The 9203-nt window shown below is 37.9% G+C and overlaps 1 long non-coding RNA gene across 3 annotated transcripts; it reads right to left on the bottom strand.

Moving 5' to 3' along the window:
• Positions 1 to 2831: 2831 nt before the first annotated feature.
• On the bottom strand, positions 2832 to 8659 carry LOC121012873 (uncharacterized). 3 transcript variants are annotated; one of them, XR_005782370.1, is made up of 5 exons: positions 8463 to 8659; positions 5181 to 5326; positions 4756 to 4842; positions 3515 to 3714; positions 2832 to 3198 (listed from the first exon to the last, which is right to left on the bottom strand). It is a non-coding gene; the product is annotated as an uncharacterized LOC121012873 (long non-coding RNA). The 3 variants fall into 3 exon arrangements; XR_005782371.1 differs by lacking the exon at positions 3515 to 3714; XR_005782372.1 differs by lacking the exon at positions 2832 to 3198 and having other exon boundaries at positions 3250 to 3714; positions 8487 to 8659.
• Between the last annotated feature and the right edge of the window lie 544 nt (positions 8660 to 9203).

Raw genomic sequence — 9203 nt, 5'->3', positions numbered from 1 at the left:
CCATCAATGGATGAATGAGTAAAGAAGATATATAGAAGATATACACAATGGGATATTATTCAGCCACGAGAAAGAAGGAAGTCCTGCTGTTTGCCCCAAGTTGGGTGAACCCTGAGGGCATGATGCTAAGTGAGATAAGCCAGACAGAGAAACATAGATACTATATGGTATCATTTATATATGGGATCTAAAAGAGACAAACTTGGGGAAACAGAGTAGAGTGATTGTTCCAAAGAGTTGAGGGATGAAGGAAATGGGGAGAAAATGGCGAAAGGCTACAAACTTTGAGTTATAAGAGTATCAAGATTTAATGTAGAGCATGGTTATTATAGCTGATAATACTATATTATGTCCTTAAAATTGCTAAGAGAATAAATCTTAAATATTTTAACCACAAATAGAAATGATAATCATGTGGCAGGATGAAGGTGCTACTAACACTATGGTGTTAATCATTTTGTAATATATAAATATAAACTGAGTAAACATACTGTACCCCTTAAACTTACGCAATGTTTATGCCAGTTATGTTACCATAAAGATTTGATAGCTTTTTTCCAGAAAAGATTGCACCTTCCTTTAGCAGGCCATATGCCAGTAAAAGATACAGCCGTGCAGAATTATTCATATCTCCAAACGAGGAGCTCCCATGAACTCGTTTATGTGGTTGCACCAGAATAGAGCAACCACGTGTCTATATACATGGGGGTGTCACAGAAGGCTTCACTGAACAGTGACTTTAAGGATAGCCTTGAAGAAATTCCAAGAGTATGACAGGTAAAGCAATGGGAAAGGAAATAAGTGCCCTGAATGGGGAACACTTGGCTTCTGATACGAGTTGACTCATTTTATTTGTTGGTCTCCTATGCGGAAATTTCTCTCTAGGTAACAGTTCTCTCAACAGTCAATTTTGCTGCAATAGTCAGTTTTCTCTCAGACGCTAGATTTTTAAAAACTCAGGCCAGGAAATAATCGATTTCCTCTTGCAACTGTTTCCCCAAGGCCCATCTCCCACCATTCAGCATGGCAGAAACAGAATGTTTAGGACTTGGGAGCATTGACCTTTGTATCTTCAGGTCCAAGTGCTCTTCCTGGTACATAAATAGTTGATCAATAAATGAGTAATAGGGAATGAAGCTGAAAATATAAGTCAGATCGAAGGACTATGTGTTTGAGGCCATAAGGGATGAATTGATCCTACGAGCACCCTGAAGTTTGTAGGCAGTTTTGTCTTCCTGTGAATGATGGACTGCAGACAGGGAAATCTTGTGCTAAAGAAACTAACTAATAATAATTACCTACTTCCCTTGACTATTTCTATGTGTCAGAAACTATACAAAGTGCTTTATGGAGATGTTATTGAATCTTCTTAGCAACACCATGACATAAACACTGGTATTCTTCCTCATTTTACAGGAAACCACTAGAAGGGTTTAGAATAGGGATGTAGTTGATACATTCTGATTCGTGAGCATATTTCTGCCTACTGCATGGAGAATAGCTCACAGGAGGCAAGAGTGAAAGCAAGAACATCCATAAGGAGGCCTTTGCAACAGATCAGGGGAGAGATGATGTTGGCTTGGGCTACCGTTATAGTGGTGAGAATGACTAGATTCCAGATATACGGTATTTTGAACTTAGAGTCAACAGAGTTGCTGGTGTTTTGGGCAGCAGGTGTGAGAATGAGAAAGGGATGATACCACTGGTTTGTTTATTTATTTATTTATTTTCCCCCTGAGCCATGAGGTGAATAGTACTGCCAGTTACTGAGCTAGCGATGACTGAATGAGAAGCAGATTTGCTGGGAGTGGAGATTGAAAGTTCTATTTTTAACATGTGAATTTTGAGATGCCTTTTAGATTCAAATGGAGATGATGAATAGGCAGTTGGATATCCGGGTATGACATTCAGAAGAGAGGGAAGGCAGGAGATATACATTTGAGAGTTAACATAAGGTGGGTATTTAAAGATATGGCTCTAGATGGGACCACTTAGGGAGTGAGTGTCGAGAAGGAAGAAGAAAGTAATGAAGGCTGAGTGCTGTGACATTCCAACATTGAAATGTCAGGAAGAGAAGACACCAGATATTGAGACTGTGAAGGAATGATCGCAGGTGAGCGTGTGTAGTCCTAGAAACATTTTGAAAAGAAAAAAAAAAAAAGGACCAATTCTTTTAACAAAATTAAGTAAGATATTTGTACATATAATCATATACATTCCCTCTTTCTTCAGGACACTGTTTCAGACATGGCTAATTTTACATCAGGATATCTTTATTTTTTTTAAGTTTATTCATTTTTGAGACAGAGAGTGTGAGGTAGGGGTAGAGAGAAAGAGAGAAGGAGAGAGAGAATCTCAGCACAGAGTCCAACATGGGGCTTGAGCTCACAAACCGTGAAATCATGATCTGAGCCAAAATCAATAGTCAGATGCTTAACCGACTAAGCCACCCAGGTGCCCCAGGATATCTTTAAATAGAACATGCCCGGAACTTTGGCTCTCTCTTTAAATAGATACAAATTTTGTGTTGTAACCTAGTTTCTGGAGAGCAGAACGCACCCTGAAAAATTCTAAGCAGCACCAAAGAAGTTCATTGTGTCAATAGGAATGATGAAAGGATCCCAATTCTCTCCCCAATAATACACTTCTACATGTGAGGTTACTCAGATAAATATTTCCACAGGATAAGAGTGAGCAAAATAATGCTTTACATAAACACTCACCTTTACTGACAAAACCTTACATAGGACTCTCATGAATTTGGCTAGATAAAATCGATTTCTTTGTTGTAGGTGACAGGCAATCCAGAATCGAGAAGTGAAGCACATACCTGAGGCTTGAGTCGTATGACCCAAAGCAAGGATGGTCTATTTTGAACAACGCCAGCTGCTGAGGAAGTCCAGATTTCCTCAGCTACATTGAGGCAGATTAGTCCAGAGGTAGAGAGAGAGTTTTCTGGTCTTCCCTCAAGAAGAATGAGATTCTAAAACATAGCTTATTTTTTTATGATTCTTTGGAGAAAGCCCACCCAAATGGAGACAGAGCAGAAAAAAAAAAAAAAAAAAAAAAAGAGATGTGCATGAACTTGTCTTTGCTGGAAAGAGCAGTTCTTTTCCCCTTATGACTCTGTACCCAGGGCTCTTTTTCCTCCCCAACTGGACACTAAAGCATCTCTCCTCCGTGTACAACATAGGTAAGCTGTGGAGAATGGAGAAGGGGATATGTTAGAATAATCATGTATACATTTCTTTCGCCCATATCTAGCCTTCCACCCAGGGCTTAGTGTGTGAGTATGATACACATTATACTGTTGATACACATATACGGTTGTGTACCCAGTGTACAACACTCGGCAGGGTTTGTAATTTTCCCGGGGTGTGCTCTGCTCAGTGAATAGCAAGCCAGCAGCTTTAGGAGGCTCACCCCCCCACGTTTCTGAGTGTGTATCCTATTAACTTTCATTTTCCTATGCCTTGAAGTAAGGAAGGAGGGAAGGGGATTTAAGAACACTCACTATTATCCATTCCTCCCCTTTCTTGTTTTCTCCTCTTTCTCCTCCAACTATACCGTAAGGGCTTTCTAATTCTCTGCTCTAACTATGAAACACACTTGCTTCATAGCCTCCTTCTTCCCTGCTCTATAGACTTCCTATCTCCAGAATGATCCATTTTCTCCTTACTGTAAATCTCATGGCTTGGCTTAATAATAATAAGCCTACAAGATAGAAAAACATTTCATTAATGAAATATATATATATATATCTATATATATCACATGATTTTTTAAAATATGGTTTTGTTTTCTACCTTTTTTAAAAGGTAAAATTTTAAAGAGGGAAAAGGAACCTGTCTGGGCCTCAACTTTTTCATCTATAAAATGAAAGAATTAGAATAGATGATTTCTAAGTTATTTTTTAAATCAAAATTTCATAAATCAATTTCATCATCTGAGTGAAAAGAGAAAGTAAATGTAGTCTAGTGAATATACTAGAAAGGATGAAATTAGACCTAGTATTTTAAGCAAAACAAAGGTCATTGAAGTATTCATTGTTAAGTCATAAATATTTGTACGTAACTGTGAGAAATTAACAATCTGCCCTCAAGAGTTAAAGAGAGATTGATGGAGCACTTTATACAATTTTAATAGCAAATTTGGGGGAACAAAAAAATCTGCTAAACTATATCTCAGAGCCCTGCAGAATTTACTTACTATACAAGTTTCCAGTCTAATGTGGTTGCCTTTCTTAGAGCAGGAAATAAGTATCCTTACTTTTCCGCTGTTTTACGGTATTGTTCTTTTCCCATCTGTACACCTATGGGACTATTCACAGTGCTTGCACCCTCCCATTATGTCTTCATAAATCAACTGAATTTCAGTGAAAAATCATCAAAGACTGCATTATTTTTGCCAATTGTTAAGCTATCTATGTTTCAAAGCACAAAGAAATGGACACGAGGGCAAAGTAACCAGAAACGAATAATGAAATAAATGAATGAAACTGAGCTTGGCTAATCTTTAACATAGGCTACACATCAGTAAACTAATGTTTTACTACAGCATAGGTGCCTTTTTCAGAAAAGCATAGTCTTAACTATCATCAGTTAAATTGAGATGCATTGACCCCTGTCGGAGAGGAAATACTTTTTTTAGTGAAGGACGTCAGGATAGATGCCACAGAATAAGAGGGTCCAAGGATAAGCAAAGAAAAAACTTTTTAAGGGAAAGGCAGCAGGTATAAAAAGTCCCCTCACTTACTTTACAAGTTGCCATGAGAACTCTCATGGTATTGTTGACTGGGGCACCTCTGGGCCCTACCGGGGTCTTCAGAGCAGCTCTGCATTTCTGTTGAGTGAAAAGGGATTAGGCTGTATTTAAAGGATCCTAAATCACCTTGAAGTATTTACTCTGAATCTGGGCAGTCTCTTGTTCCATATGCTTTCAAACGAGAAGGTGAAGGAGTGGAGGGCAGCTTCTAAGAACATTGCTTTATTTTAAATATAAATGATCTTTTCCCCTTTTGGAAGCATGCTTTAAAAATACTAAGAGGAGTCTGATCCCCTGATCCTAAGTCTACCACATAGCTAATGCAGATCTGAGTTAAGCTCCAACCTCATCTAAGTGCAAACATTTATAAGAAAAGTTTGGGGTATTAAAAAAACACTGGAAAAAAAAAAAACCACCTTGTGATCTGAAATGCTGGAAGGAGTCCAATATCCCTCTATGGCCATTATGACCCAATGTGCTCTCTGCTCTCCAGGGATAATTCCTGCTCTCGAAATGTGACTTCAAGCTGTTGAAAACTTCACCATATCAAACACGAAGAATTCTTAGAAATGAAGGTAGAAAATAATGAAAAAAAAAAAACTTAAAAAGAGGACATTTACTTTTCCCCTTTCTCACTAGCTGATAGAATCCTATTAATTATCACAAATCAACACTCAGATGAGGTTTTCACCGTTCTTCACATAGATAAGATTAGCTACTTTATTTGTGCTCGATACTTGTAACTCAGTGTTTATGACTCTATAATAGGATGTTCCTCAATGCACTGTAACTATTTGGATACACACCACCGTTTGTAAGCCTATCTGTGCATGTGCTCAATATTTATGACTATTGAAATGATTTGTGTCTGCAGGGTGTTTTCCACCAGATTGTGATTTGCTGAGCCACAAGGAAGAGGCGGTGTAGCATTATTCATTTTGGTATCTTCATGCACATGTTTAAACAGATGATTCTGTGACGGGATTTGCAATACCCTTTTCTCAATACTATTTTTAATACTATTTATTTGTTGAAAAAAAGTTATTGGTGTCCAGATTTTCAACAGAATGAAGTCTGCTATTCAAGCATTCAAGATATCCAAAGTTATTCTAGAGTCAGACGTGTGGTTCTAGTGGTCTCGTTTACTGGTTTAGAAACAATGTGATCCTACCTAGACACTTTCCCCAAAATAAACACTATGCTGTGGCAAGAATGGCTTTCTCTGTGTCCCTAAACACAACATGTCTGAACTCAAGTTCTAATAACCAGCTGGAGTAGCCTCGCCATTTTAATTACATAGAGCTTAGTATTGAAAGAGCACACTTCGATTCTTTATCACAGTTGTTCAGTTAGGATCATTTCTTCCCATAGATGATAAATTTCTGTAAGTCTTTGCTAATAACCTGTATTTCAATGTTAACTCCTTCAGACTAAATGAGACCAAAAAAAGTCATTAATTAAATAGCGCATTGTGTTGGGAACAAGAGATATTTGACATCTGAATAAATTACAATTTTTCTTCTTGTTTTTTTGAAGTTTATTTATTTTGAGAGAGAGAGAGGGAGGGGGAGAGAGAGAGAGAGAGAGAGAGCGCGCACGCAGGGGAGGGCCAGAAAGAGAGGGAGGGAGGGAGAGAGGGAGAGAATCTCAAGCAGGCTCCACACTGTCAGCATGGAGCCCGACACAGAACTCGATCCCACAAACCAACCGTGAGATCATGACCTGAGCCAAAATCAAGAGTCAGACATTTAATTGACCGAACCACCCAAGCACCCCCAATTTTCCTTCTTAATAGATGTGTGCGTAACAATAAACAAGTTACTTAACATAAGATACAATCTCATTATCTGTAAAATGATGATAGTAATACCTACCTTGAGGAGCTGCAGGAAAATAAGATAATACACGTAACAACACTGCATTTAATATGTACTTAATAAATGCTAAATCTTACTATCATCACACACTTGTTATATTCAATCCCTCCTTTGATCTTCAAAGACATAAGAATTGCATGCATGTTTTTTGAAAGAGAAAACAGTAAATTCAAGACCCAGAAGAAAACATTTCTTCCAAAAGTAATTCTCTGCAAAATAAAAATTCAGAAAAATTGTACTCTTTTTGAAATAAGAATTGAAATATATAAGAAGAGAATTAGTTGATATAAGAAGGCAATTAGAAAGTTAGGATAGTAAGGATATTATGAATTCAGTAGCAGAATTGAAATTAATATTGCAAGAAGCAAAAGTAGAAATGACACCAGTGATGATCAAATTACTGAATTAAACATTCAGTACAAAATAAGAACCAATTTCAAGTTAAAAAAAAAAAAGGAAAATACAATCTTAAAACATGTGCAAGAAGTTTATGACAATACGAATTTTATTCATTTACATTTTTGAAAAAATTGTACAAAGTGGAAAGAAATTTCAGAACCTAGAGAACAGATTCTTTCTCTTTTTTTTTTTTAATTTTTTTTCAACGTTTATTTATTTTTGGGACAGAGAGAGACAGAGCATGAACAGGGGAGGGGCAGAGAGAGGGAGACATAGAATCGGAAACAGGCTCCAGGCTCTGAGCCATCAGCCCAGAGCCTGACGCGGGGCTCGAACTCACGGACCGCGAGATCGTGACCTGGCTGAAGCCGGACGCTTAACCGACTGCGCCACCCAGGCGCCCCAAGATTCTTTCTCTTACTAGAAAGGAAGATTCTAAAATTGACGAAGAAGAATAAGCCAATGTGAACAGTAAAGACAAAAACATTAGGAAATTATTTTGGCCAGTGTTTTGTGAATGCATTTATGAGATAAATAAGAAAAAGTGATCATGACAGGAAAATAATCTTCAGACAAAACTGTGAAGGCAGTTTCCAAAAAAAAGAAACTTAATAAATAGATATTTATAAAATATCCATTTGTAAAAATATTTGTAAAAATAGTAACATTTGCTATTTAATTTATCTTTAATTTTTTTTTCCAAATTAACGTATATTAAGAATGTAACACCTAGTGTTGGCGAGAGGTACAACAGCCATTCTGGTACACATTTTGTGGGAGGGAAAATTAAAATGTTTTCAGAGTACTACTTGGAAAGTTATCAGAAGATCCTAAAAGGTAGCTTCCCTCTAACTGAGGAGTTTTTTTTTCCCAGTCTTATTGTAAGGATAAAATTGTGCAAATATATAGCATGAAGGTAATCGTCACAGGATGATTGACAGTAATGGAAAATCGGGAACAAATGGTTAACAAATAGAGCTTAGCTTCTTTAACCATCATAATGATGAAAAGAAGCAAGCACTATGCAGTGTTTACTATATGGCACCTTTCAAGGTTTTATACATGCATTATTACATTTCATCCTTGCGATGTAACCACACATTGTGTTATAATTTTATCTTGTCTGCCATTTTGCAGATAAGGTTTTACAAAAAACTACACAGGACACACTGTCAGTAGAGGGTAATGAGACAATTCAGGCATTCTGACATCAGAACTTAGGTCCTTTCTATTTTATGCATGGTCTTTCCTGTATTGGAATATTTTGCAGGCTTTAAGCCTCCAGACTGTATTTAATTATTGATATGGAAACTTGATTATAAAATACTGTGTGTTTATCTTCATAACTCTATGTAAAGCGATGTTGTATTAGTCCATTTGGGCTGCTGTAACAAAAGCACCACCACAGTCTGGGTGACTTACGAACAACAAAAGTTAGTTTCTCACGGCTCTGGAGGCTGGGAAGTCCACCGTCAAGGCCACCGAGATGCTGCAGATCCGGTGCCTGGTGAGGGCCGGCTTCCTTCTGAGGGTCTTGTCGCTGTGCCCTCGCTCGGTACAAGGGCTGAGGGACCCTCTGAGGTCGCTTTTATAAAGGCGCTGATCCCGAGGCTCTGCTTTTGTGACCCAATCACCTCCCGTCGCTGCCACCTCCTACTATTATGACACAGAGGATGAGGGAGCAGCGTGTGACTTCGGGGAAGCGACAAAGTCCAGTCCGTAGCCTATGCCTGTATCTGTGTATTTGTAATCCTACACGCAGACATACACATATTTGCATCTAGGAAGAAATGAAGAAACTCTAACCCGAAATATTAGCAAGAATGTCCCTGCGTGGTGGGATTCGTGATGATTTCTAATATTTTTTTCTGCCTATTTTCATTACCAGTTTTTGCCTAATGAGCATTTATTCTTACGTAATGAAGTCGTTAAAATAGACACTTATGTTCAAATAGAAAATTTTGTACCATATAAAAATGCTTTTTATTGGATGATATAAAAATATTTTTTTAATGTTTATTTTTGAGAGAAAGAGAGAGTGCAAGCGAGGGAGGGGCAGAGAGATGAAGACAGAATCAGAAGCAGGCTCCAGGCTCCACCAGAACTGTCAGCACACAGCCGGAGGTGGGGCCCGAACTCTGGAACTGCAAGATCATGACCTGA

Source organism: Herpailurus yagouaroundi, unplaced genomic scaffold (genome assembly GCF_014898765.1).
Source record: "Herpailurus yagouaroundi ecotype Mexico unplaced genomic scaffold, PumYag 197, whole genome shotgun sequence".
In the NCBI taxonomy this organism is placed as follows: domain Eukaryota; kingdom Metazoa; phylum Chordata; class Mammalia; order Carnivora; family Felidae; genus Herpailurus; species Herpailurus yagouaroundi.
This window is presented reverse-complemented; position numbering and strand designations above follow the sequence as displayed.